Source organism: Pseudophryne corroboree, chromosome 8, assembly GCF_028390025.1.
Source record: "Pseudophryne corroboree isolate aPseCor3 chromosome 8, aPseCor3.hap2, whole genome shotgun sequence".
NCBI classification, from domain to species: Eukaryota; Metazoa; Chordata; class Amphibia; order Anura; family Myobatrachidae; genus Pseudophryne; species Pseudophryne corroboree.
The window spans coordinates 377,088,189-377,113,387 of NC_086451.1; the positions used below are offsets into that span (position 1 = coordinate 377,088,189).

At 31.0% G+C, this 25,199-nt stretch overlaps 14 non-coding genes across 14 annotated transcripts; all 14 read right to left on the reverse strand.

The window, feature by feature from the left end:
• Positions 1–426: 426 nt before the first annotated feature.
• TRNAL-CAA (transfer RNA leucine (anticodon CAA)) lies at positions 427–535 on the reverse strand. Its single transcript has 2 exons — positions 498–535; positions 427–472 (listed from the first exon to the last, which is right to left on the reverse strand). It is a non-coding gene; the product is annotated as a tRNA-Leu (tRNA).
• Positions 536–1,283: 748 nt separating this feature from the next.
• Positions 1,284–1,392, reverse strand: TRNAL-CAA (transfer RNA leucine (anticodon CAA)). Its single transcript has 2 exons — positions 1,355–1,392; positions 1,284–1,329 (listed from the first exon to the last, which is right to left on the reverse strand). It is a non-coding gene; the product is annotated as a tRNA-Leu (tRNA).
• Positions 1,393–2,141: 749 nt separating this feature from the next.
• TRNAL-CAA (transfer RNA leucine (anticodon CAA)) lies at positions 2,142–2,250 on the reverse strand. Its single transcript has 2 exons — positions 2,213–2,250; positions 2,142–2,187 (listed from the first exon to the last, which is right to left on the reverse strand). It is a non-coding gene; the product is annotated as a tRNA-Leu (tRNA).
• A 747-nt stretch (positions 2,251–2,997) lies between these two features.
• Positions 2,998–3,106, reverse strand: TRNAL-CAA (transfer RNA leucine (anticodon CAA)). The gene is made up of 2 exons: positions 3,069–3,106; positions 2,998–3,043 (listed from the first exon to the last, which is right to left on the reverse strand). It is a non-coding gene; the product is annotated as a tRNA-Leu (tRNA).
• A 1,607-nt stretch (positions 3,107–4,713) lies between these two features.
• Positions 4,714–4,822, reverse strand: TRNAL-CAA (transfer RNA leucine (anticodon CAA)). The gene is made up of 2 exons: positions 4,785–4,822; positions 4,714–4,759 (listed from the first exon to the last, which is right to left on the reverse strand). It is a non-coding gene; the product is annotated as a tRNA-Leu (tRNA).
• Positions 4,823–8,148: 3,326 nt separating this feature from the next.
• TRNAL-CAA (transfer RNA leucine (anticodon CAA)) lies at positions 8,149–8,257 on the reverse strand. The gene is made up of 2 exons: positions 8,220–8,257; positions 8,149–8,194 (listed from the first exon to the last, which is right to left on the reverse strand). It is a non-coding gene; the product is annotated as a tRNA-Leu (tRNA).
• Positions 8,258–9,865: 1,608 nt separating this feature from the next.
• On the reverse strand, positions 9,866–9,974 carry TRNAL-CAA (transfer RNA leucine (anticodon CAA)). The gene is made up of 2 exons: positions 9,937–9,974; positions 9,866–9,911 (listed from the first exon to the last, which is right to left on the reverse strand). It is a non-coding gene; the product is annotated as a tRNA-Leu (tRNA).
• A 1,608-nt stretch (positions 9,975–11,582) lies between these two features.
• On the reverse strand, positions 11,583–11,691 carry TRNAL-CAA (transfer RNA leucine (anticodon CAA)). The gene is made up of 2 exons: positions 11,654–11,691; positions 11,583–11,628 (listed from the first exon to the last, which is right to left on the reverse strand). It is a non-coding gene; the product is annotated as a tRNA-Leu (tRNA).
• Positions 11,692–13,299: 1,608 nt separating this feature from the next.
• TRNAL-CAA (transfer RNA leucine (anticodon CAA)) lies at positions 13,300–13,408 on the reverse strand. The gene is made up of 2 exons: positions 13,371–13,408; positions 13,300–13,345 (listed from the first exon to the last, which is right to left on the reverse strand). It is a non-coding gene; the product is annotated as a tRNA-Leu (tRNA).
• A 4,184-nt stretch (positions 13,409–17,592) lies between these two features.
• Positions 17,593–17,701, reverse strand: TRNAL-CAA (transfer RNA leucine (anticodon CAA)). The gene is made up of 2 exons: positions 17,664–17,701; positions 17,593–17,638 (listed from the first exon to the last, which is right to left on the reverse strand). It is a non-coding gene; the product is annotated as a tRNA-Leu (tRNA).
• Positions 17,702–19,309: 1,608 nt separating this feature from the next.
• TRNAL-CAA (transfer RNA leucine (anticodon CAA)) lies at positions 19,310–19,418 on the reverse strand. Its single transcript has 2 exons — positions 19,381–19,418; positions 19,310–19,355 (listed from the first exon to the last, which is right to left on the reverse strand). It is a non-coding gene; the product is annotated as a tRNA-Leu (tRNA).
• A 1,608-nt stretch (positions 19,419–21,026) lies between these two features.
• On the reverse strand, positions 21,027–21,135 carry TRNAL-CAA (transfer RNA leucine (anticodon CAA)). Its single transcript has 2 exons — positions 21,098–21,135; positions 21,027–21,072 (listed from the first exon to the last, which is right to left on the reverse strand). It is a non-coding gene; the product is annotated as a tRNA-Leu (tRNA).
• A 1,608-nt stretch (positions 21,136–22,743) lies between these two features.
• TRNAL-CAA (transfer RNA leucine (anticodon CAA)) lies at positions 22,744–22,852 on the reverse strand. The gene is made up of 2 exons: positions 22,815–22,852; positions 22,744–22,789 (listed from the first exon to the last, which is right to left on the reverse strand). It is a non-coding gene; the product is annotated as a tRNA-Leu (tRNA).
• A 1,608-nt stretch (positions 22,853–24,460) lies between these two features.
• Positions 24,461–24,569, reverse strand: TRNAL-CAA (transfer RNA leucine (anticodon CAA)). The gene is made up of 2 exons: positions 24,532–24,569; positions 24,461–24,506 (listed from the first exon to the last, which is right to left on the reverse strand). It is a non-coding gene; the product is annotated as a tRNA-Leu (tRNA).
• Positions 24,570–25,199: the final 630 nt, after the last annotated feature.

Sequence of the window (25,199 nt, forward strand, 5' to 3'; positions counted from 1 at the left end):
ACTTTCTATTCCAATTTATTCTTTGTTTTATGATTTGTTTACTGAATACTGAAAGGATGTTTTGCAAATAATACATTTGTGAAAACCTTTTTTCTACATGGAACTAAACTTAAGAATTTTTTAACTAGTCATTGTGTATTTATCACTTAGGAATAATGTCATTAATTCAACTCTATGGCAACAAGTGCAATATTGGTGTGTAGATGGGATATCATACAATTTCTCCCATTTTCAAACTATTCTGTTCCCTATGTTTCTTTAAATAATTAGGCTGCACATTGTTAGAAATAAATGGTAATAAGATTCCAATGTCAAAGAGAAGGACTTTTAAAAGACAATGGATGTCCTAAGGGCACTTGTTATTTTGCATGGTAGACTTATCCACAAATTAATATTCTTTTCATACAAAGTACAAGAAAATAAAATTGTCAGAAGTGGGATTTGAACCCACGCCTCTTTACAGAGACCAGAACACCCATTTAGAGGAAGAATGCAATCTTGAGTCTGGCGCCTTAGACCGCTCGGCCATCCTGACAAGAACATACGCCCTTTAAATTAATTTGCCAATAAAAGATTATAATGTACAAAAAAGGATTTTGGGGTATCTTTCAGCCAAATAATATGTACTGCTTGAAAAAAGTAACATAAAATCAAGAACTTGGATTTATACAGTATACTACCGCTAAAGGTGAGCCATCACAATTAATACTTAGGAAAAACTGCTCAGGTTATAATGATATCCTTTATAATAACTATACAAATTATTTACTAAAATCTCTTTCAGGAAAAAACAGATTTATGTGTCTAGCAAGTAATTTTTGTAAACTTTTAGATATAGAGTCTGAGAGCCTGAATCTACTTTCTATTCCAATTTATTCTTTGTTTTATGATTTGTTTACTGAATACTGAAAGGGTGTTTTGCAAATAATACATTTGTGAAAACCTTTTTTCTACATGGAACTAAACGTAAGAATTTTTTAACCAGTCATTGTGTATTTATCACTTAGGAATAATGTCATTAATTCAACTCTATGGCAACAAGTGCAATATTGGTGTGTAGATGGGATATCATACAATTTCTCCCATTTTCAAACTATTCTGTTCCCTATGTTTCTTTAAATAATTAGGCTGCACATTGTTAGAAATAAATGGTAACAAGATTCCAATGTCCAAGAGAAGGACTTTTAAAAGAGAATGGATGTCCTAAGGTCACTTGTTATTTTGCATGGTAGACTTATCCACAAATTAATATTCTTTTCATACAAAGTATATGAAAATAAAATTGTTAGAAGTGGGATTTGAACCCACGCCTCTTTACAGAGACCAGAACACCCATTAAGAGGAAGAACGCAATCTTGAGTCTGGCGCCTTAGACCGCTCGGCCACCCTGACAAGTACATATGCTCTTTAAATTAAGTTGCCAATAAAAGATTATAATGTACAAAAAAAGGATTTTGGGGTATCTTTCAGCCAAATAATATGTACTGCTTTAAAAAAGTAACATAAAATCAAGAACTTGGATTTATACAGTATACTACCGCTAAAGGTGAGCCATCACAATTAATACTTAAGAAAAAATGCTCAGGTTATAATGATATCCTTTATAATAACTATACAAATTATTTACTAAAATCTCTTTCAGGAAAAAACAGATTTATGTGTCTAGCAAGTAATTTTTGTAAACTTTTAGATATAGAGTCTGAGAGCCTGAATCTACTTTCTATTCCAATTTATTCTTTGTTTTATGATTTGTTTACTGAATACTGAAAGGATGTTTTGCAAATAATACATTTGTGAAAACCTTTTTTCTACATGGAACTAAACTTAAGAATTTTTTAACCAGTCATTGTGTATTTATCACTTAGGAATAATGTCATTAATTCAACTCTATGGCAACAAGTGCAATATTGGTGTGTAGATGGGATATCATACAATTTCTCCCATTTTCAAACTATTCTGTTCCCTATGTTTCTTTAAATAATTAGGCTGCACATTGTTAGAAATAAATGGTAATAAGATTCCAATGTCCAAGAGAAGGACTTTTAAAAGGGAATGGATGTCCTAAGGTCACTTGTTATTTTGCATGGTAGACTTATCCACAAATTAATATTCTTTTCATACAAAGTACAAGAAAATAAAATTGTCAGAAGTGGGATTTGAACCCACACCTCTTAACAGAGACCAGAACACTCATTTAGAGGAAGAATGCAATCTTGAGTCTGGCGCCTTAGACTGCTCGGCAATCCTGACACGTACATATGCCCTTTAAATTAAGTTGCCAATAAAAGATTATAATGTACAAAAAAAGGATTTTGGTGTATCTTTCAGCCAAATAATATGTACTGCTTGAAAAAAGTAACATAAAATCAAGAACTTGGATTTTTACAGTTTACTACCGCTAAAGGTGAGCCATCACAATTAATACTTAAGAAAAACTGCTCAGGTTATAATGATATCCTTTATAATAACTATACAAATTATTTACTAAAATCTCTTTCAGAAAAAAACAGATTTATGTGTCTAGCAAGTAATTTTTGTAAACTTTTAGATATAGAGTCTGAGAGCCAGAATCTACTTTCTATTCCAATTTATTCTTTGTTTTATGATTTGTTTACTGAATTGAAAGGATGTTTTGCAAATAATACATTTGTGAAAACCTTTTTTCTACATGGAACTAAACTTAAGAATTTTTTAACTAGTCATTGTATATTTATCACTTAGGAATAATGTCATTAATTCAACTCTATGGCAACAAGTGCAATATTGGTGTGTATATGGGATATCATACAATCTCTCCCATTTTCAAACAATTCTGTTCCCTATGTTTCTTTAAATAATTAGGCTGCACATTGTTAGAAATAAATGGAAACAAGATTCCAATGTCCAAGAGAAGGACATTTAAAAGAGAATGGATGTCCTAAGGGCACTTGTTATTTTGCATGGTAGACTTATCCACAAATTAATATTCTTTTCATACAAAGTACAAGAAAATAAAATTGTCAGAAGTGGGATTTGAACCCACGCCTCTTTACAGAGACCAGAACACCCATTAAGAGGAAGAATGCAATCTTGAGTCTGGCGCCTTAGACCGCTCGGCCATCCTGACAAGTACATATGCCCTTTAAATTAAGTTGCCAATAAAAGATTATAATGTACAAAAAAAGGATTTTGGGATATCTTTCAGCCAAATAATATGTACTGCTTGCAAAAAGTAACATAAAATCAAGAACTTGGATTTATACAGTATACTACCGCTAAAGGTGAGCCATCACAATTAATACTTAAGAAAAACTGCTCAGGTTATAATGATATCCTTTATAATAACTATACAAATTATTTACTAAAATCTCTTTCAGGAAAAAACAGATTTATGTGTCTAGCAAGTAATTTTTGTAAACTTTTAGATATAGAGTCTGAGAGCCTGAATCTACTTTCTATTCCAATGTATTATTTGTTTTATGATTTTTTTACTGAATACTGAAAGGGTGTTTTGCAAATAATACATTTGTGAAAACCTTTTTTCTACATGGAACTAAACTTAAGAATTTTTTAACTAGTCATTGTGTATTTATCACTTAGGAATAATGTCATTAATTCAACTCTATGGCAACAAGTGCAATATTGGTGTGTAGATGGGATATCATACAATTTCTCCCATTTTCAAACTATTCTGTTCCCTATGTTTCTTTAAATAATTAGGCTGCACATTGTTAGAAATAAATGGTAACAAGATTCCAATGTCCAAGAGAAGGACTTTTAAAAGAGAATGGATGTCCTAAGGGCACTTGTTATTTTGCATGGTAGACTTATCCACAAATTAATATTCTTTTCCTACAAAGTACAAGAAAATAAAATTGTCAGAAATGGGATTTGAACCCACGCCTCTTTACAGAGACCAGAACACCCATTTAGAGGAAGAATGCAATTTTGAGTCTGGCGCCTTAGTCCGCTCAGTCATCCTGACAAGTACATCTACTGATTAAATTAAGTTGGCAATAAAAGATTATAATGTACAAAAAAAGGATTTTGGGGTATCTTTCAGCCAAATAATATGTACTGCTTGAAAAAAGTAACATAAAATCAAGAACTTGGATTTATACAGTATACTACCGCTAAAGGTGAGCCATCAAAAATAATACTTAAGAAAAACTGCTCAGGTTTTAATGATATCCTCTATAATAACTATACAAATTTTTTACTAAAATCTCTTTCAGGAAAATACAGATTTATGTGTCTAGCAAGTTTTTTTTGTAAACTTTTAGATATAGAGTCTGAGAGCCTGAATCTACTTTCTATTCCAATTTATTCTTTGTTTTATGATTTGTTTACTGAATACTGAAAGGATGTTTTGCAAATAATACATTTGTGAAAACCTTTTTTCTACATGGAACTAAACTTAAGTATTTTTTAACTAGTCATTGTGTATTTATCACTTAGGAATAATGTCATTAATTCAACTCTATGGCAAAAAGTGCAATATTGGTGTGTAGATGGGATATCATACAATTTCTCCCATTTTCAAACTATTCTGTTCCCTATGTTTCTTTAAATAATTAGGCTGCACATTGTTAGAAATAAATGGTAACAAGATTCCAATGTCCAAGAGAAGGACTTTTAAAAGAGAATGGATGTCCTAAGGGCACTTGTTATTTTGCATGGTAGACTTATCCACAAATTAATATTCTTTTCCTACAAAGTACAAGAAAATAAAATTGTCAGAATTGGGATTTGAACCCACACCTCTTCACAGAGACCAGAACACCCATTTAGAGGAAGAATGCAATCTTGAGTCTGGCGCCTTAGACCGCTCGGCCATCCTGACAAGTACATCTACCCATTAAATTAAGTTGGCAATAAAAGATTATAATGTACAAAAAAAAGGATTTTGGGGTATCTTTCAGCCAAATAATATGTACTGCTTGAAAAAAGTAACATAAAATCAAGAAATTGGAGTTATACAGTATACTACCGCTAAAGGTGAGCCATCAAAAATAATACTTAAGAAAAACTGCTCAGGTTGTAATGATATCCTTTATAATAACTATACAAATTATTTACTATAATCTCTTTCAGGAAAATACAGATTTTTTTGTCTAGCAAGTAATTTTTGTAAACTTTTAGATATAGAGTCTGAGAGCCTGAATCTACTTCCTATTCCAATTTATTCTTTGTTTTATGATTTGTTTACTGAATACTGAAAGGATGTTTTGCAAATAATACATTTGTGAAAACCTTTTTTCTACATTGAACTAAACTTAAGTATTTTTTAACTAGTCATTGTGTATTTATCACTTAGGAATAATGTCATTAATTCAACTCTATGGCAAAAAGTGCAATACTGGTGTGTAGATGGGATATCATACAATTTCTCCCATTTTCAAACTATTCTGTTCCCTATGTTTCTTTAAATAATTAGGCTGCACATTGTTAGAAATAAATGCTAACAAGATTCCAATGTCCAAGAGAAGGACTTTTAAAAGAGAATGGATGTCCTAAGGGCACTTGTTATTTTGCATTTTAGACTTATCAACAAATTAATATTCTTTTCATACAAAGTACAAGAAAACAAAAATGTTAGAAGTAGGATTTGAACCCACGCCTCTTTACAGAGACCAGAACACCCATTTAGAGGAAGAATACAATCTTGAGTCTGGTGCCTTAGACCGCTCGGCAATCCTGACAAGTACATCTGCCCATTAAATTAAGTTGGCAATAAAAGATTATAATGTACAAAAAAAGGATTTTGGTGTATTTTTCAGCCAAATAATATGTACTGCTTGAAAAAAGTAACATAAAATCAAGAACTTGGATTTATACAGTATACTACCGCTAAAGGTGAGCCATCAAAAATAATACTTCAGAAAAACTGCTCAGGTTGTAATGATATCCTTTATAATAACTATACAAATTATTTACTAAAATCTCTTTCAGGAAAAAACAGATTTATTTGTCTAGCAAGTAATTTTTGTAAACTTTTAGATATAGAGTCTGAGAGCCTGAATCTACTTCCTATTCCAATTTATTCTTTGTTTTATGATTTGTTTACTGAATACTGAAAGGATGTTTTGCAAATAATACATTTGTGAAAACCTTTTTTCTACATTGAACTAAACTTAAGTATTTTTTAACTAGTCATTGTGTATTTATCACTTAGGAATAATGTCATTAATTCAACTCTATGGCAAAAAGTGCAATACTGGTGTGTAGATGGGATATCATACAATTTCTCCCATTTTCAAACTATTCTGTTCCCTATGTTTCTTTAAATAATTAGGCTGCACATTGTTAGAAATAAATGCTAACAAGATTCCAATGTCCAAGAGAAGGACTTTTAAAAGAGAATGGATGTCCTAAGGGCACTTGTTATTTTGCATTTTAGACTTATCAACAAATTAATATTCTTTTCATACAAAGTACAAGAAAACCAAAATGTTAGAAGTAGGATTTGAACCCCACGCCTCTTTACAGAGACCAGAACACCCATTTAGAGGAAGAATACAATCTTGAGTCTGGTGCCTTAGACCGCTCGGCAATCCTGACAAGTACATCTGCCCATTAAATTAAGTTGGCAATAAAAGATTATAATGTACAAAAAAAGGATTTTGGTGTATCTTTCAGCCAAATAATATGTACTGCTTGAAAAAAGTAACATAAAATCAAGAACTTGGATTCATACAGTATACTACCGCTAAAGGTGAGCCATCAAAAATAATACTTAAGAAAAACTGCTCAGGTTATAATGATATCCTCTATAATAACTATACAAATTATTTACTAAAATCTCTTTCAGGAAAAAACAGATTTATGTGTCTAGCAAGTTTTTTTTGTAAACTTTTAGATATAGAGTCTGAGAGCCTGAATCTACTTTATATTCCAATTTATTCTTTGTTTTATGATTTGTTTACTGAATACTGAAAGGATGTTTTGCAAATAATACATTTGTGAAAACCTTTTTTCTACATGGAACTAAACTTAAGTATTTTTTAACTAGTCATTGTGTATTTATCACTTAGGAATAATGTCATTAATTCAACTCTATGGCAAAAAGAGCAATATTGGTGTGTAGATGGGATATCATACAATTTCTCCCATTTTCAAACTATTCTGTTCCCTATGTTTCTTTAAATAATTAGGCTGCACATTGTTAGAAATAAATGGTAACAAGATTCCAATGTCCAAGAGAAGGACTTTTAAAAGAGAATGGATGTCCTAAGGGCACTTGTTATTTTGCATGGCAGACTTATCCACAAATTAATATTCTTTTCCTACAAAGTACAAGAAAATAAAATTGTCAGAATTGGGATTTGAACCTACACCTCTTCACAGAGACCAGAACACCCATTTAGAGGAAGAATGCAATCTTGAGTCTGGCGCCTTAGACTGCTCGGCCATCCTGACAAGTACATCTACCCATTAAATTAAGTTGGCAATAAAAGATTATAATGTACAAAAAAAAGGATTTTGGGGTATCTTTCAGCCAAATAATATGTACTGCTTGAAAAAAGTAACATAAAATCAAGAAATTGGATTTATACAGTATATTACCGCTAAAGGTCAGCCATCAAAAATAATACTTAAGAAAAACTGCTCAGGTTGTAATGATATCCTTTATAATAACTATACAAATTATTTACTAAAATCTCTTTCAGGAAAATTCAGATGTATTTGTCTAGCAAGTAATTTTTGTAAACTTTTAGATATAGAGTCTGAGAGCCTGAATCTACTTCCTATTCCAATTTATTCTTTGTTTTATGATTTGTTTACTGAATACTGAAAGGATGTTTTGCAAATAATACATTTGTGAAAACCTTTTTTCTACATTGAACTAAACTTAAGTATTTTTTAACTAGTCATTGTGTATTTATCACTTAGGAATAATGTCATTAATTCAACTCTATGGCAAAAAGTGCAATACTGGTGTGTAGATGGGATATCATACAATTTCTCCCATTTTCAAACTATTCTGTTCCCTATGTTTCTTTAAATAATTAGGCTGCACATTGTTAGAAATAAATGCTAACAAGATTCCAATGTCCAAGAGAAGGACTTTTAAAAGAGAATGGATGTCCTAAGGGCACTTGTTATTTTGCATTTTAGACTTATCAACAAATTAATATTCTTTTCATACAAAGTACAAGAAAACCAAAATGTTAGAAGTAGGATTTGAACCAACGCCTCTTTACAGAGACCAGAACACCCATTTAGAGGAAGAATACATTCTTGAGTCTGGTGCCTTAGACCGCTCGGCCATCCTGACAAGTACATCTGCCCATTAAATTAAGTTGGCAATAAAAGATTATAATGTACAAAAAAAGGATTTTGGTGTATTTTTCAGCCAAATAATATGTACTGTTCGAAAAAAGTAACATAAAATCAAGAACTTGGATTTATACAGTATAGTACCGCTAAAGGTGAGCCATCAAAAATAATACTTAAGAAAAACTGCTCAGGTAATAATGATATCCTCTATAATAACTATACAAATTATTTACTAAAATCTCTTTCAGGAAAAAACAGATTTATGTGTCTAGCAAGTTTTTTTTGTAAACTTTTAGATATAGAGTCTGAGAGCCTGAATCTACTTTCTATTCCAATTTATTCTTTGTTTTATGATTTGTTTACTGAATACTGAAAGGATGTTTTGCAAATAATACATTTGTGAAAACCTTTTTTCTACATGGAACTAAACTTAAGTATTTTTTAACTAGTCATTGTGTATTTATCACTTAGGAATAATGTCATTAATTCAACTCTATGGCAAAAAGTGCAATATTGGTGTGTAGATGGGATATCATACAATTTCTCCCATTTTCAAACTATTCTGTTCCCTATGTTTCTTTAAATAATTAGGCTGCACATTGTTAGAAATAAATGGTAACAAGATTCCAATGTCCAAGAGAAGGACTTTTAAAAGAGAATGGATGTCCTAAGGGCACTTGTTATTTTGCATGGTAGACTTATCCACAAATTAATATTCTTTTCCTACAATGTACAAGAAAATAAAATTGTCAGAATTGGGATTTGAACCCACACCTCTTTACAGAGACCAAAACACCCATTTAGAGGAAGAATGCAATCTTGAGTCTAGCGCCTTAGACCGCTCGGCCATCCTGACAAGTACATCTGCCCATTAAATTAAGTTGGCAATAAAAGATTATAATGTACAAAAAAAAGGATTTTGGGGTATCTTTCAGCCAAATAATATGTACTGCTTGAAAAAAGTAACATAAAATCAAGAACTTGGATTTATACAGTATAGTACCGCTAAAGGTGAGCCATCAAAAATAATACTTAAGAAAAACTGCTCAGGTTGTAATGATATCCTTTATAATAACTATACAAATTATTTACTAAAATCTCTTTCAGGAAAAAACAGATTTATGTGTCTAGTAAGTAATTTTTGTAAACTTTTAGATATAGAGTCTGAGAGCCTGAATCTACTTTCTATTCCAATTTATTCTTTGTTTTATGATTTGTTTACTGAATACTGAAAGGATGTTTTGCAAATAATACATTTGTAAAAACCTTTTTTCTACATGGAACTAAACTTAAGAATTTTTTAACTAGTCATTGTGTATTTATCACTTTGGAATAATGTCATTAATTCAACTCTATGGCAACAAGTGCAATATTGGTGTGTAGATGGGATATCATACAATTTCTCCCATTTTCAAACTATTCTGTTCCCTATGTTTCTTTAAATAATTAGGCTGCACATTGTTAGAAATAAATGGTAACAAGATTCCAATGTCCAAGAGAAGGACTTTTAAAAGAGAATGGATGTCCTAAGGGCACTTGTTATTTTGCATGGTAGACTTATCCACAAATTAATATTCTTTTCCTACAAAGTACAAGAAAATAAAATTGTCAGAAGTGGGATTTGAACCCACGCCTCTTTACAGAGACCAGAACACCCATTTAGAGGAAGAATGCAATCTTGAGTCTGGCGCCTTAGACCGCTCGGCCATCCTGACAAGTACATCTGCCCATAAAATTAAGTTGGCAATAAAAGATTATAATGTACAAAAAAAGGATTTTGGGGTATCTTTCAGCCAAATAATATGTACTGCTTGAAAAAAGTAACATAAAATCAAGAACTTGGATTCATACAGTATACTACCGCTAAAGGTGAGCCATCAAAAATAATACTTAAGAAAAACTGCTCAGGTTATAATGATATCCTCTATAATAACTATACAAATTATTTACTAAAATCTCTTTCAGGAAAAAACAGATTTATGTGTCTAGCAAGTTTTTTTTGTAAACTTTTAGATATAGAGTCTGAGAGCCTGAATCTACTTTCTATTCCAATTTATTCTTTGTTTTATGATTTGTTTACTGAATACTGAAAGGATGTTTTGCAAATAATACATTTGTGAAAACCTTTTTTCTACATGGAACTAAACTTAAGTATTTTTTAACTAGTCATTGTGTATTTATCACTTAGGAATAATGTCATTAATTCAACTCTATGGCAAAAAGTGCAATATTGGTGTGTAGATGGGATATCATACAATTTCTCCCATTTTCAAACTATTCTGTTCCCTATGTTTCTTTAAATAATTAGGCTGCACATTGTTAGAAATAAATGGTAACAAGATTCCAATGTCCAAGAGAAGGACTTTTAAAAGAGAATGGATGTCCTAAGGGCACTTGTTATTTTGCATGGCAGACTTATCCACAAATTAATATTCTTTTCCTACAAAGTACAAGAAAATAAAATTGTCAGAATTGGGATTTGAACCTACACCTCTTCACAGAGACCAGAACACCCATTTAGAGGAAGAATGCAATCTTGAGTCTGGCGCCTTAGACTGCTCGGCCATCCTGACAAGTACATCTACCCATTAAATTAAGTTGGCAATAAAAGATTATAATGTACAAAAAAAAGGATTTTGGGGTATCTTTCAGCCAAATAATATGTACTGCTTGAAAAAAGTAACATAAAATCAAGAAATTGGATTTATACAGTATATTACCGCTAAAGGTCAGCCATCAAAAATAATACTTAAGAAAAACTGCTCAGGTTGTAATGATATCCTTTATAATAACTATACAAATTATTTACTAAAATCTCTTTCAGGAAAATTCAGATGTATTTGTCTAGCAAGTAATTTTTGTAAACTTTTAGATATAGAGTCTGAGAGCCTGAATCTACTTCCTATTCCAATTTATTCTTTGTTTTATGATTTGTTTACTGAATACTGAAAGGATGTTTTGCAAATAATACATTTGTGAAAACCTTTTTTCTACATTGAACTAAACTTAAGTATTTTTTAACTAGTCATTGTGTATTTATCACTTAGGAATAATGTCATTAATTCAACTCTATGGCAAAAAGTGCAATACTGGTGTGTAGATGGGATATCATACAATTTCTCCCATTTTCAAACTATTCTGTTCCCTATGTTTCTTTAAATAATTAGGCTGCACATTGTTAGAAATAAATGCTAACAAGATTCCAATGTCCAAGAGAAGGACTTTTAAAAGAGAATGGATGTCCTAAGGGCACTTGTTATTTTGCATTTTAGACTTATCAACAAATTAATATTCTTTTCATACAAAGTACAAGAAAACCAAAATGTTAGAAGTAGGATTTGAACCAACGCCTCTTTACAGAGACCAGAACACCCATTTAGAGGAAGAATACATTCTTGAGTCTGGTGCCTTAGACCGCTCGGCCATCCTGACAAGTACATCTGCCCATTAAATTAAGTTGGCAATAAAAGATTATAATGTACAAAAAAAGGATTTTGGTGTATTTTTCAGCCAAATAATATGTACTGTTCGAAAAAAGTAACATAAAATCAAGAACTTGGATTTATACAGTATAGTACCGCTAAAGGTGAGCCATCAAAAATAATACTTAAGAAAAACTGCTCAGGTAATAATGATATCCTCTATAATAACTATACAAATTATTTACTAAAATCTCTTTCAGGAAAAAACAGATTTATGTGTCTAGCAAGTTTTTTTTGTAAACTTTTAGATATAGAGTCTGAGAGCCTGAATCTACTTTCTATTCCAATTTATTCTTTGTTTTATGATTTGTTTACTGAATACTGAAAGGATGTTTTGCAAATAATACATTTGTGAAAACCTTTTTTCTACATGGAACTAAACTTAAGTATTTTTTAACTAGTCATTGTGTATTTATCACTTAGGAATAATGTCATTAATTCAACTCTATGGCAAAAAGTGCAATATTGGTGTGTAGATGGGATATCATACAATTTCTCCCATTTTCAAACTATTCTGTTCCCTATGTTTCTTTAAATAATTAGGCTGCACATTGTTAGAAATAAATGGTAACAAGATTCCAATGTCCAAGAGAAGGACTTTTAAAAGAGAATGGATGTCCTAAGGGCACTTGTTATTTTGCATGGTAGACTTATCCACAAATTAATATTCTTTTCCTACAATGTACAAGAAAATAAAATTGTCAGAATTGGGATTTGAACCCACACCTCTTTACAGAGACCAAAACACCCATTTAGAGGAAGAATGCAATCTTGAGTCTAGCGCCTTAGACCGCTCGGCCATCCTGACAAGTACATCTGCCCATTAAATTAAGTTGGCAATAAAAGATTATAATGTACAAAAAAAAGGATTTTGGGGTATCTTTCAGCCAAATAATATGTACTGCTTGAAAAAAGTAACATAAAATCAAGAACTTGGATTTATACAGTATAGTACCGCTAAAGGTGAGCCATCAAAAATAATACTTAAGAAAAACTGCTCAGGTTGTAATGATATCCTTTATAATAACTATACAAATTATTTACTAAAATCTCTTTCAGGAAAAAACAGATTTATGTGTCTAGTAAGTAATTTTTGTAAACTTTTAGATATAGAGTCTGAGAGCCTGAATCTACTTTCTATTCCAATTTATTCTTTGTTTTATGATTTGTTTACTGAATACTGAAAGGATGTTTTGCAAATAATACATTTGTAAAAACCTTTTTTCTACATGGAACTAAACTTAAGAATTTTTTAACTAGTCATTGTGTATTTATCACTTTGGAATAATGTCATTAATTCAACTCTATGGCAACAAGTGCAATATTGGTGTGTAGATGGGATATCATACAATTTCTCCCATTTTCAAACTATTCTGTTCCCTATGTTTCTTTAAATAATTAGGCTGCACATTGTTAGAAATAAATGGTAACAAGATTCCAATGTCCAAGAGAAGGACTTTTAAAAGAGAATGGATGTCCTAAGGGCACTTGTTATTTTGCATGGTAGACTTATCCACAAATTAATATTCTTTTCCTACAAAGTACAAGAAAATAAAATTGTCAGAAGTGGGATTTGAACCCACGCCTCTTTACAGAGACCAGAACACCCATTTAGAGGAAGAATGCAATCTTGAGTCTGGCGCCTTAGACCGCTCGGCCATCCTGACAAGTACATCTGCCCATAAAATTAAGTTGGCAATAAAAGATTATAATGTACAAAAAAAGGATTTTGGGGTATCTTTCAGCCAAATAATATGTACTGCTTGAAAAAAGTAACATAAAATCAAGAACTTGGATTCATACAGTATACTACCGCTAAAGGTGAGCCATCAAAAATAATACTTAAGAAAAACTGCTCAGGTTATAATGATATCCTCTATAATAACTATACAAATTATTTACTAAAATCTCTTTCAGGAAAAAACAGATTTATGTGTCTAGCAAGTTTTTTTTGTAAACTTTTAGATATAGAGTCTGAGAGCCTGAATCTACTTTCTATTCCAATTTATTCTTTGTTTTATGATTTGTTTACTGAATACTGAAAGGATGTTTTGCAAATAATACATTTGTGAAAACCTTTTTTCTACATGGAACTAAACTTAAGTATTTTTTAACTAGTCATTGTGTATTTATCACTTAGGAATAATGTCATTAATTCAACTCTATGGCAAAAAGTGCAATATTGGTGTGTAGATGGGATATCATACAATTTCTCCCATTTTCAAACTATTCTGTTCCCTATGTTTCTTTAAATAATTAGGCTGCACATTGTTAGAAATAAATGGTAACAAGATTCCAATGTCCAAGAGAAGGACTTTTAAAAGAGAATGGATGTCCTAAGGGCACTTGTTATTTTGCATGGCAGACTTATCCACAAATTAATATTCTTTTCCTACAAAGTACAAGAAAATAAAATTGTCAGAATTGGGATTTGAACCCACACCTCTTCACAGAGACCAGAACACCCATTTAGAGGAAGAATGCAATCTTGAGTCTGGCGCCTTAGACTGCTCGGCCATCCTGACAAGTACATCTACCCATTAAATTAAGTTGGCAATAAAAGATTATAATGTACAAAAAAAAGGATTTTGGGGTATCTTTCAGCCAAATAATATGTACTGCTTGAAAAAAGTAACATAAAATCAAGAAATTGGATTTATACAGTATATTACCGCTAAAGGTCAGCCATCAAAAATAATACTTAAGAAAAACTGCTCAGGTTGTAATGATATCCTTTATAATAACTATACAAATTATTTACTAAAATCTCTTTCAGGAAAATTCAGATGTATTTGTCTAGCAAGTAATTTTTGTAAACTTTTAGATATAGAGTCTGAGAGCCTGAATCTACTTCCTATTCCAATTTATTCTTTGTTTTATGATTTGTTTACTGAATACTGAAAGGATGTTTTGCAAATAATACATTTGTGAAAACCTTTTTTCTACATTGAACTAAACTTAAGTATTTTTTAACTAGTCATTGTGTATTTATCACTTAGGAATAATGTCATTAATTCAACTCTATGGCAAAAAGTGCAATACTGGTGTGTAGATGGGATATCATACAATTTCTCCCATTTTCAAACTATTCTGTTCCCTATGTTTCTTTAAATAATTGGGCTGCACATTGTTAGAAATAAATGCTAACAAGATTCCAATGTCCAAGAGAAGGACTTTTAAAAGAGAATGGATGTCCTAAGGGCACTTGTTATTTTGCATTTTAGACTTATCAACAAATTAATATTCTTTTCATACAAAGTACAAGAAAACCAAAATGTTAGAAGTAGGATTTGAACCAACGCCTCTTTACAGAGACCAGAACACCCATTTAGAGGAAGAATACAATCTTGAGTCTGGTGCCTTAGACCGCTCGGCAATCCTGACAAGTACATCTGCCCATTAAATTAAGTTGGCAATAAAAGATTATAATGTACAAAAAAAGGATTTTGGTGTATTTTTCAGCCAAATAATATGTACTGCTTGAAAAAAGTAACATAAAATCAAGAACTTGGATTTATACAGTATACTACCGCTAAAGGTGAGCCATCAAAAATAATACTTCAGAAAAACTGCTCAGGTTGTAATGATATCCTTTATAATAACTATACAAATTATTTACTAAAATCTCTTTCAGGAAAAAACAGATTTATTTGTCTAGCAAGTAATTTTTGTAAACTTTTAGATATAGAGTCTGAGAGCCTGAATCTACTTCCTATTCCAATTTATTCTTTGTTTTATGATTTGTTTACTGAATACTGAAAGGATGTTTTGCAAATAATACATTTGTGAAAACCTTTTTTCTACATTGAACTAAACTTAAGTATTTTTTAACTAGTCATTGTGTATTTATCACTTAGGAATAATGTCATTAATTCAACTCTATGGCAAAAAGTGCAATACTGGTGTGTAGATGGGATATCATACAATTTCTCCCATTTTCAAACTATTCTGTTCCCTATGTTTCTTTAAATAATTAGGCTGCACATTGTTAGAAATAAATGCTAACAAGATTCCAATGTCCAAGAGAAGGACTTTTAAAAGAGAATGGATGTCCTAAGGGCACTTGTTATTTTGCATTTTAGACTTATCAACAAATTAATATTCTTTTCATACAAAGTACAAGAAAACCAAAATGTTAGAAGTAGGATTTGAACCCCACGCCTCTTTACAGAGACCAGAACACCCATTTAGAGGAAGAATACAATCTTGAGTCTGGTGCCTTAGACCGCTCGGCAATCCTGACAAGTACATCTGCCCATTAAATTAAGTTGGCAATAAAAGATTATAATGTACAAAAAAAGGATTTTGGTGTATCTTTCAGCCAAATAATATGTACTGCTTGAAAAAAGTAACATAAAATCAAGAACTTGGATTCATACAGTATACTACCGCTAAAGGTGAGCCATCAAAAATAATACTTAAGAAAAACTGCTCAGGTTATAATGATATCCTCTATAATAACTATACAAATTATTTACTAAAATCTCTTTCAGGAAAAAACAGATTTATGTGTCTAGCAAGTTTTTTTTGTAAACTTTTAGATATAGAGTCTGAGAGCCTGAATCTACTTTATATTCCAATTTATTCTTTGTTTTATGATTTGTTTACTGAATACTGAAAGGATGTTTTGCAAATAATACATTTGTGAAAACCTTTTTTCTACATGGAACTAAACTTAAGTATTTTTTAACTAGTCATTGTGTATTTATCACTTAGGAATAATGTCATTAATTCAACTCTATGGCAAAAAGAGCAATATTGGTGTGTAGATGGGATATCATACAATTTCTCCCATTTTCAAACTATTCTGTTCCCTATGTTTCTTTAAATAATTAGGCTGCACATTGTTAGAAATAAATGGTAACAAGATTCCAATGTCCAAGAGAAGGACTTTTAAAAGAGAATGGATGTCCTAAGGGCACTTGTTATTTTGCATGGCAGACTTATCCACAAATTAATATTCTTTTCCTACAAAGTACAAGAAAATAAAATTGTCAGAATTGGGATTTGAACCTACACCTCTTCACAGAGACCAGAACACCCATTTAGAGGAAGAATGCAATCTTGAGTCTGGCGCCTTAGACTGCTCGGCCATCCTGACAAGTACATCTACCCATTAAATTAAGTTGGCAATAAAAGATTATAATGTACAAAAAAAAGGATTTTGGGGTATCTTTCAGCCAAATAATATGTACTGCTTGAAAAAAGTAACATAAAATCAAGAAATTGGATTTATACAGTATATTACCGCTAAAGGTCAGCCATCAAAAATAATACTTAAGAAAAACTGCTCAGGTTGTAATGATATCCTTTATAATAACTATACAAATTATTTACTAAAATCTCTTTCAGGAAAATTCAGATGTATTTGTCTAGCAAGTAATTTTTGTAAACTTTTAGATATAGAGTCTGAGAGCCTGAATCTACTTCCTATTCCAATTTATTCTTTGTTTTATGATTTGTTTACTGAATACTGAAAGGATGTTTTGCAAATAATACATTTGTGAAAACCTTTTTTCTACATTGAACTAAACTTAAGTATTTTTTAACTAGTCATTGTGTATTTATCACTTAGGAATAATGTCATTAATTCAACTCTATGGCAAAAAGTGCAATACTGGTGTGTAGATGGGATATCATACAATTTCTCCCATTTTCAAACTATTCTGTTCCCTATGTTTCTTTAAATAATTAGGCTGCACATTGTTAGAAATAAATGCTAACAAGATTCCAATGTCCAAGAGAAGGACTTTTAAAAGAGAATGGATGTCCTAAGGGCACTTGTTATTTTGCATTTTAGACTTATCAACAAATTAATATTCTTTTCATACAAAGTACAAGAAAACCAAAATGTTAGAAGTAGGATTTGAACCAACGCCTCTTTACAGAGACCAGAACACCCATTTAGAGGAAGAATACATTCTTGAGTCTGGTGCCTTAGACCGCTCGGCCATCCTGACAAGTACATCTGCCCATTAAATTAAGTTGGCAATAAAAGATTATAATGTACAAAAAAAGGATTTTGGTGTATTTTTCAGCCAAATAATATGTACTGTTCGAAAAAAGTAACATAAAATCAAGAACTTGGATTTATACAGTATAGTACCGCTAAAGGTGAGCCATCAAAAATAATACTTAAGAAAAACTGCTCAGGTAATAATGATATCCTCTATAATAACTATACAAATTATTTACTAAAATCTCTTTCAGGAAAAAACAGATTTATGTGTCTAGCAAGTTTTTTTTGTAAACTTTTAGATATAGAGTCTGAGAGCCTGAATCTACTTTCTATTCCAATTTATTCTTTGTTTTATGATTTGTTTACTGAATACTGAAAGGATGTTTTGCAAATAATACATTTGTGAAAACCTTTTTTCTACATGGAACTAAACTTAAGTATTTTTTAACTAGTCATTGTGTATTTATCACTTAGGAATAATGTCATTAATTCAACTCTATGGCAAAAAGTGCAATATTGGTGTGTAGATGGGATATCATACAATTTCTCCCATTTTCAAACTATTCTGTTCCCTATGTTTCTTTAAATAATTAGGCTGCACATTGTTAGAAATAAATGGTAACAAGATTCCAATGTCCAAGAGAAGGACTTTTAAAAGAGAATGGATGTCCTAAGGGCACTTGTTATTTTGCATGGTAGACTTATCCACAAATTAATATTCTTTTCCTACAATGTACAAGAAAATAAAATTGTCAGAATTGGGATTTGAACCCACACCTCTTTACAGAGACCAAAACACCCATTTAGAGGAAGAATGCAATCTTGAGTCTAGCGCCTTAGACCGCTCGGCCATCCTGACAAGTACATCTGCCCATTAAATTAAGTTGGCAATAAAAGATTATAATGTACAAAAAAAAGGATTTTGGGGTATCTTTCAGCCAAATAATATGTACTGCTTGAAAAAAGTAACATAAAATCAAGAACTTGGATTTATACAGTATAGTACCGCTAAAGGTGAGCCATCAAAAATAATACTTAAGAAAAACTGCTCAGGTTGTAATGATATCCTTTATAATAACTATACAAATTATTTACTAAAATCTCTTTCAGGAAAAAACAGATTTATGTGTCTAGTAAGTAATTTTTGTAAACTTTTAGATATAGAGTCTGAGAGCCTGAATCTACTTTCTATTCCAATTTATTCTTTGTTTTATGATTTGTTTACTGAATACTGAAAGGATGTTTTGCAAATAATACATTTGTAAAAACCTTTTTTCTACATGGAACTAAACTTAAGAATTTTTTAACTAGTCATTGTGTATTTATCACTTTGGAATAATGTCATTAATTCAACTCTATGGCAACAAGTGCAATATTGGTGTGTAGATGGGATATCATACAATTTCTCCCATTTTCAAACTATTCTGTTCCCTATGTTTCTTTAAATAATTAGGCTGCACATTGTTAGAAATAAATGGTAACAAGATTCCAATGTCCAAGAGAAGGACTTTTAAAAGAGAATGGATGTCCTAAGGGCACTTGTTATTTTGCATGGTAGACTTATCCACAAATTAATATTCTTTTCCTACAAAGTACAAGAAAATAAAATTGTCAGAAGTGGGATTTGAACCCACGCCTCTTTACAGAGACCAGAACACCCATTTAGAGGAAGAATGCAATCTTGAGTCTGGCGCCTTAGACCGCTCGGCCATCCTGACAAGTACATCTGCCCATAAAATTAAGTTGGCAATAAAAGATTATAATGTACAAAAAAAGGATTTTGGGGTATCTTTCAGCCAAATAATATGTACTGCTTGAAAAAAGTAACATAAAATCAAGAACTTGGATTCATACAGTATACTACCGCTAAAGGTGAGCCATCAAAAATAATACTTAAGAAAAACTGCTCAGGTTATAATGATATCCTCTATAATAACTATACAAATTATTTACTAAAATCTCTTTCAGGAAAAAACAGATTTATGTGTCTAGCAAGTTTTTTTTGTAAACTTTTAGATATAGAGTCTGAGAGCCTGAATCTACTTTCTATTCCAATTTATTCTTTGTTTTATGATTTGTTTACTGAATACTGAAAGGATGTTTTGCAAATAATACATTTGTGAAAACCTTTTTTCTACATGGAACTAAACTTAAGTATTTTTTAACTAGTCATTGTGTATTTATCACTTAGGAATAATGTCATTAATTCAACTCTATGGCAAAAAGTGCAATATTGGTGTGTAGATGGGATATCATACAATTTCTCCCATTTTCAAACTATTCTGTTCCCTATGTTTCTTTAAATAATTAGGCTGCACATTGTTAGAAATAAATGGTAACAAGATTCCAATGTCCAAGAGAAGGACTTTTAAAAGAGAATGGATGTCCTAAGGGCACTTGTTATTTTGCATGGCAGACTTATCCACAAATTAATATTCTTTTCCTACAAAGTACAAGAAAATAAAATTGTCAGAATTGGGATTTGAACCTACACCTCTTCACAGAGACCAGAACACCCATTTAGAGGAAGAATGCAATCTTGAGTCTGGCGCCTTAGACTGCTCGGCCATCCTGACAAGTACATCTACCCATTAAATTAAGTTGGCAATAAAAGATTATAATGTACAAAAAAAAGGATTTTGGGGTATCTTTCAGCCAAATAATATGTACTGCTTGAAAAAAGTAACATAAAATCAAGAAATTGGATTTATACAGTATATTACCGCTAAAGGTCAGCCATCAAAAATAATACTTAAGAAAAACTGCTCAGGTTGTAATGATATCCTTTATAATAACTATACAAATTATTTACTAAAATCTCTTTCAGGAAAATTCAGATGTATTTGTCTAGCAAGTAATTTTTGTAAACTTTTAGATATAGAGTCTGAGAGCCTGAATCTACTTCCTATTCCAATTTATTCTTTGTTTTATGATTTGTTTACTGAATACTGAAAGGATGTTTTGCAAATAATACATTTGTGAAAACCTTTTTTCTACATTGAACTAAACTTAAGTATTTTTTAACTAGTCATTGTGTATTTATCACTTAGGAATAATGTCATTAATTCAACTCTATGGCAAAAAGTGCAATACTGGTGTGTAGATGGGATATCATACAATTTCTCCCATTTTCAAACTATTCTGTTCCCTATGTTTCTTTAAATAATTAGGCTGCACATTGTTAGAAATAAATGCTAACAAGATTCCAATGTCCAAGAGAAGGACTTTTAAAAGAGAATGGATGTCCTAAGGGCACTTGTTATTTTGCATTTTAGACTTATCAACAAATTAATATTCTTTTCATACAAAGTACAAGAAAACCAAAATGTTAGAAGTAGGATTTGAACCAACGCCTCTTTACAGAGACCAGAACACCCATTTAGAGGAAGAATACATTCTTGAGTCTGGTGCCTTAGACCGCTCGGCCATCCTGACAAGTACATCTGCCCATTAAATTAAGTTGGCAATAAAAGATTATAATGTACAAAAAAAGGATTTTGGTGTATTTTTCAGCCAAATAATATGTACTGTTCGAAAAAAGTAACATAAAATCAAGAACTTGGATTTATACAGTATAGTACCGCTAAAGGTGAGCCATCAAAAATAATACTTAAGAAAAACTGCTCAGGTAATAATGATATCCTCTATAATAACTATACAAATTATTTACTAAAATCTCTTTCAGGAAAAAACAGATTTATGTGTCTAGCAAGTTTTTTTTGTAAACTTTTAGATATAGAGTCTGAGAGCCTGAATCTACTTTCTATTCCAATTTATTCTTTGTTTTATGATTTGTTTACTGAATACTGAAAGGATGTTTTGCAAATAATACATTTGTGAAAACCTTTTTTCTACATGGAACTAAACTTAAGTATTTTTTAACTAGTCATTGTGTATTTATCACTTAGGAATAATGTCATTAATTCAACTCTATGGCAAAAAGTGCAATATTGGTGTGTAGATGGGATATCATACAATTTCTCCCATTTTCAAACTATTCTGTTCCCTATGTTTCTTTAAATAATTAGGCTGCACATTGTTAGAAATAAATGGTAACAAGATTCCAATGTCCAAGAGAAGGACTTTTAAAAGAGAATGGATGTCCTAAGGGCACTTGTTATTTTGCATGGTAGACTTATCCACAAATTAATATTCTTTTCCTACAATGTACAAGAAAATAAAATTGTCAGAATTGGGATTTGAACCCACACCTCTTTACAGAGACCAAAACACCCATTTAGAGGAAGAATGCAATCTTGAGTCTAGCGCCTTAGACCGCTCGGCCATCCTGACAAGTACATCTGCCCATTAAATTAAGTTGGCAATAAAAGATTATAATGTACAAAAAAAAGGATTTTGGGGTATCTTTCAGCCAAATAATATGTACTGCTTGAAAAAAGTAACATAAAATCAAGAACTTGGATTTATACAGTATAGTACCGCTAAAGGTGAGCCATCAAAAATAATACTTAAGAAAAACTGCTCAGGTTGTAATGATATCCTTTATAATAACTATACAAATTATTTACTAAAATCTCTTTCAGGAAAAAACAGATTTATGTGTCTAGTAAGTAATTTTTGTAAACTTTTAGATATAGAGTCTGAGAGCCTGAATCTACTTTCTATTCCAATTTATTCTTTGTTTTATGATTTGTTTACTGAATACTGAAAGGATGTTTTGCAAATAATACATTTGTAAAAACCTTTTTTCTACATGGAACTAAACTTAAGAATTTTTTAACTAGTCATTGTGTATTTATCACTTTGGAATAATGTCATTAATTCAACTCTATGGCAACAAGTGCAATATTGGTGTGTAGATGGGATATCATACAATTTCTCCCATTTTCAAACTATTCTGTTCCCTATGTTTCTTTAAATAATTAGGCTGCACATTGTTAGAAATAAATGGTAACAAGATTCCAATGTCCAAGAGAAGGACTTTTAAAAGAGAATGGATGTCCTAAGGGCACTTGTTATTTTGCATGGTAGACTTATCCACAAATTAATATTCTTTTCCTACAAAGTACAAGAAAATAAAATTGTCAGAAGTGGGATTTGAACCCACGCCTCTTTACAGAGACCAGAACACCCATTTAGAGGAAGAATGCAATCTTGAGTCTGGCGCCTTAGACCGCTCGGCCATCCTGACAAGTACATCTGCCCATAAAATTAAGTTGGCAATAAAAGATTATAATGTACAAAAAAAGGATTTTGGGGTATCTTTCAGCCAAATAATATGTACTGCTTGAAAAAAGTAACATAAAATCAAGAACTTGGATTCATACAGTATACTACCGCTAAAGGTGAGCCATCAAAAATAATACTTAAGAAAAACTGCTCAGGTTATAATGATATCCTCTATAATAACTATACAAATTATTTACTAAAATCTCTTTCAGGAAAAAACAGATTTATGTGTCTAGCAAGTTTTTTTTGTAAACTTTTAGATATAGAGTCTGAGAGCCTGAATCTACTTTCTATTCCAATTTATTCTTTGTTTTATGATTTGTTTACTGAATACTGAAAGGATGTTTTGCAAATAATACATTTGTGAAAACCTTTTTTCTACATGGAACTAAACTTAAGTATTTTTTAACTAGTCATTGTGTATTTATCACTTAGGAATAATGTCATTAATTCAACTCTATGGCAAAAAGTGCAATATTGGTGTGTAGATGGGATATCATACAATTTCTCCCATTTTCAAACTATTCTGTTCCCTATGTTTCTTTAAATAATTAGGCTGCACATTGTTAGAAATAAATGGTAACAAGATTCCAATGTCCAAGAGAAGGACTTTTAAAAGAGAATGGATGTCCTAAGGGCACTTGTTATTTTGCATGGCAGACTTATCCACAAATTAATATTCTTTTCCTACAAAGTACAAGAAAATAAAATTGTCAGAATTGGGATTTGAACCCACACCTCTTCACAGAGACCAGAACACCCATTTAGAGGAAGAATGCAATCTTGAGTCTGGCGCCTTAGACTGCTCGGCCATCCTGACAAGTACATCTACCCATTAAATTAAGTTGGCAATAAAAGATTATAATGTACAAAAAAAAGGATTTTGGGGTATCTTTCAGCCAAATAATATGTACTGCTTGAAAAAAGTAACATAAAATCAAGAAATTGGATTTATACAGTATATTACCGCTAAAGGTCAGCCATCAAAAATAATACTTAAGAAAAACTGCTCAGGTTGTAATGATATCCTTTATAATAACTATACAAATTATTTACTAAAATCTCTTTCAGGAAAATTCAGATGTATTTGTCTAGCAAGTAATTTTTGTAAACTTTTAGATATAGAGTCTGAGAGCCTGAATCTACTTCCTATTCCAATTTATTCTTTGTTTTATGATTTGTTTACTGAATACTGAAAGGATGTTTTGCAAATAATACATTTGTGAAAACCTTTTTTCTACATTGAACTAAACTTAAGTATTTTTTAACTAGTCATTGTGTATTTATCACTTAGGAATAATGTCATTAATTCAACTCTATGGCAAAAAGTGCAATACTGGTGTGTAGATGGGATATCATACAATTTCTCCCATTTTCAAACTATTCTGTTCCCTATGTTTCTTTAAATAATTGGGCTGCACATTGTTAGAAATAAATGCTAACAAGATTCCAATGTCCAAGAGAAGGACTTTTAAAAGAGAATGGATGTCCTAAGGGCACTTGTTATTTTGCATTTTAGACTTATCAACAAATTAATATTCTTTTCATACAAAGTACAAGAAAACCAAAATGTTAGAAGTAGGATTTGAACCAACGCCTCTTTACAGAGACCAGAACACCCATTTAGAGGAAGAATACATTCTTGAGTCTGGTGCCTTAGACCGCTCGGCCATCCTGACAAGTACATCTGCCCACTAAATTAAGTTGGCAATAAAAGATTATAATGTACAAAAAAAGGATTTTGGTGTATTTTTCAGCCAAATAATATGTACTGTTCGAAAAAAGTAACATAAAATCAAGAACTTGGATTTATACAGTATAGTACCGCTAAAGGTGAGCCATCAAAAATAATACTTAAGAAAAACTGCTCAGGTAATAATGATATCCTCTATAATAACTATACAAATTATTTACTAAAATCTCTTTCAGGAAAAAACAGATTTATGTGTCTAGCAAGTTTTTTTTGTAAACTTTTAGATATAGAGTCTGAGAGCCTGAATCTACTTTCTATTCCAATTTATTCTTTGTTTTATGATTTGTTTACTGAATACTGAAAGGATGTTTTGCAAATAATACATTTGTGAAAACCTTTTTTCTACATTGAACTAAACTTAAGTATTTTTTAACTAGTCATTGTGTATTTATCACTTAGGAATAATGTCATTAATTCAACTCTATGGCAAAAAGTGCAATACTGGTGTGTAGATGGGATATCATACAATTTCTCCCATTTTCAAACTATTCTGTTCCCTATGTTTCTTTCAATAATTAGGCTGCACATTGTTAGAAATAAATGCTAACAAGATTCC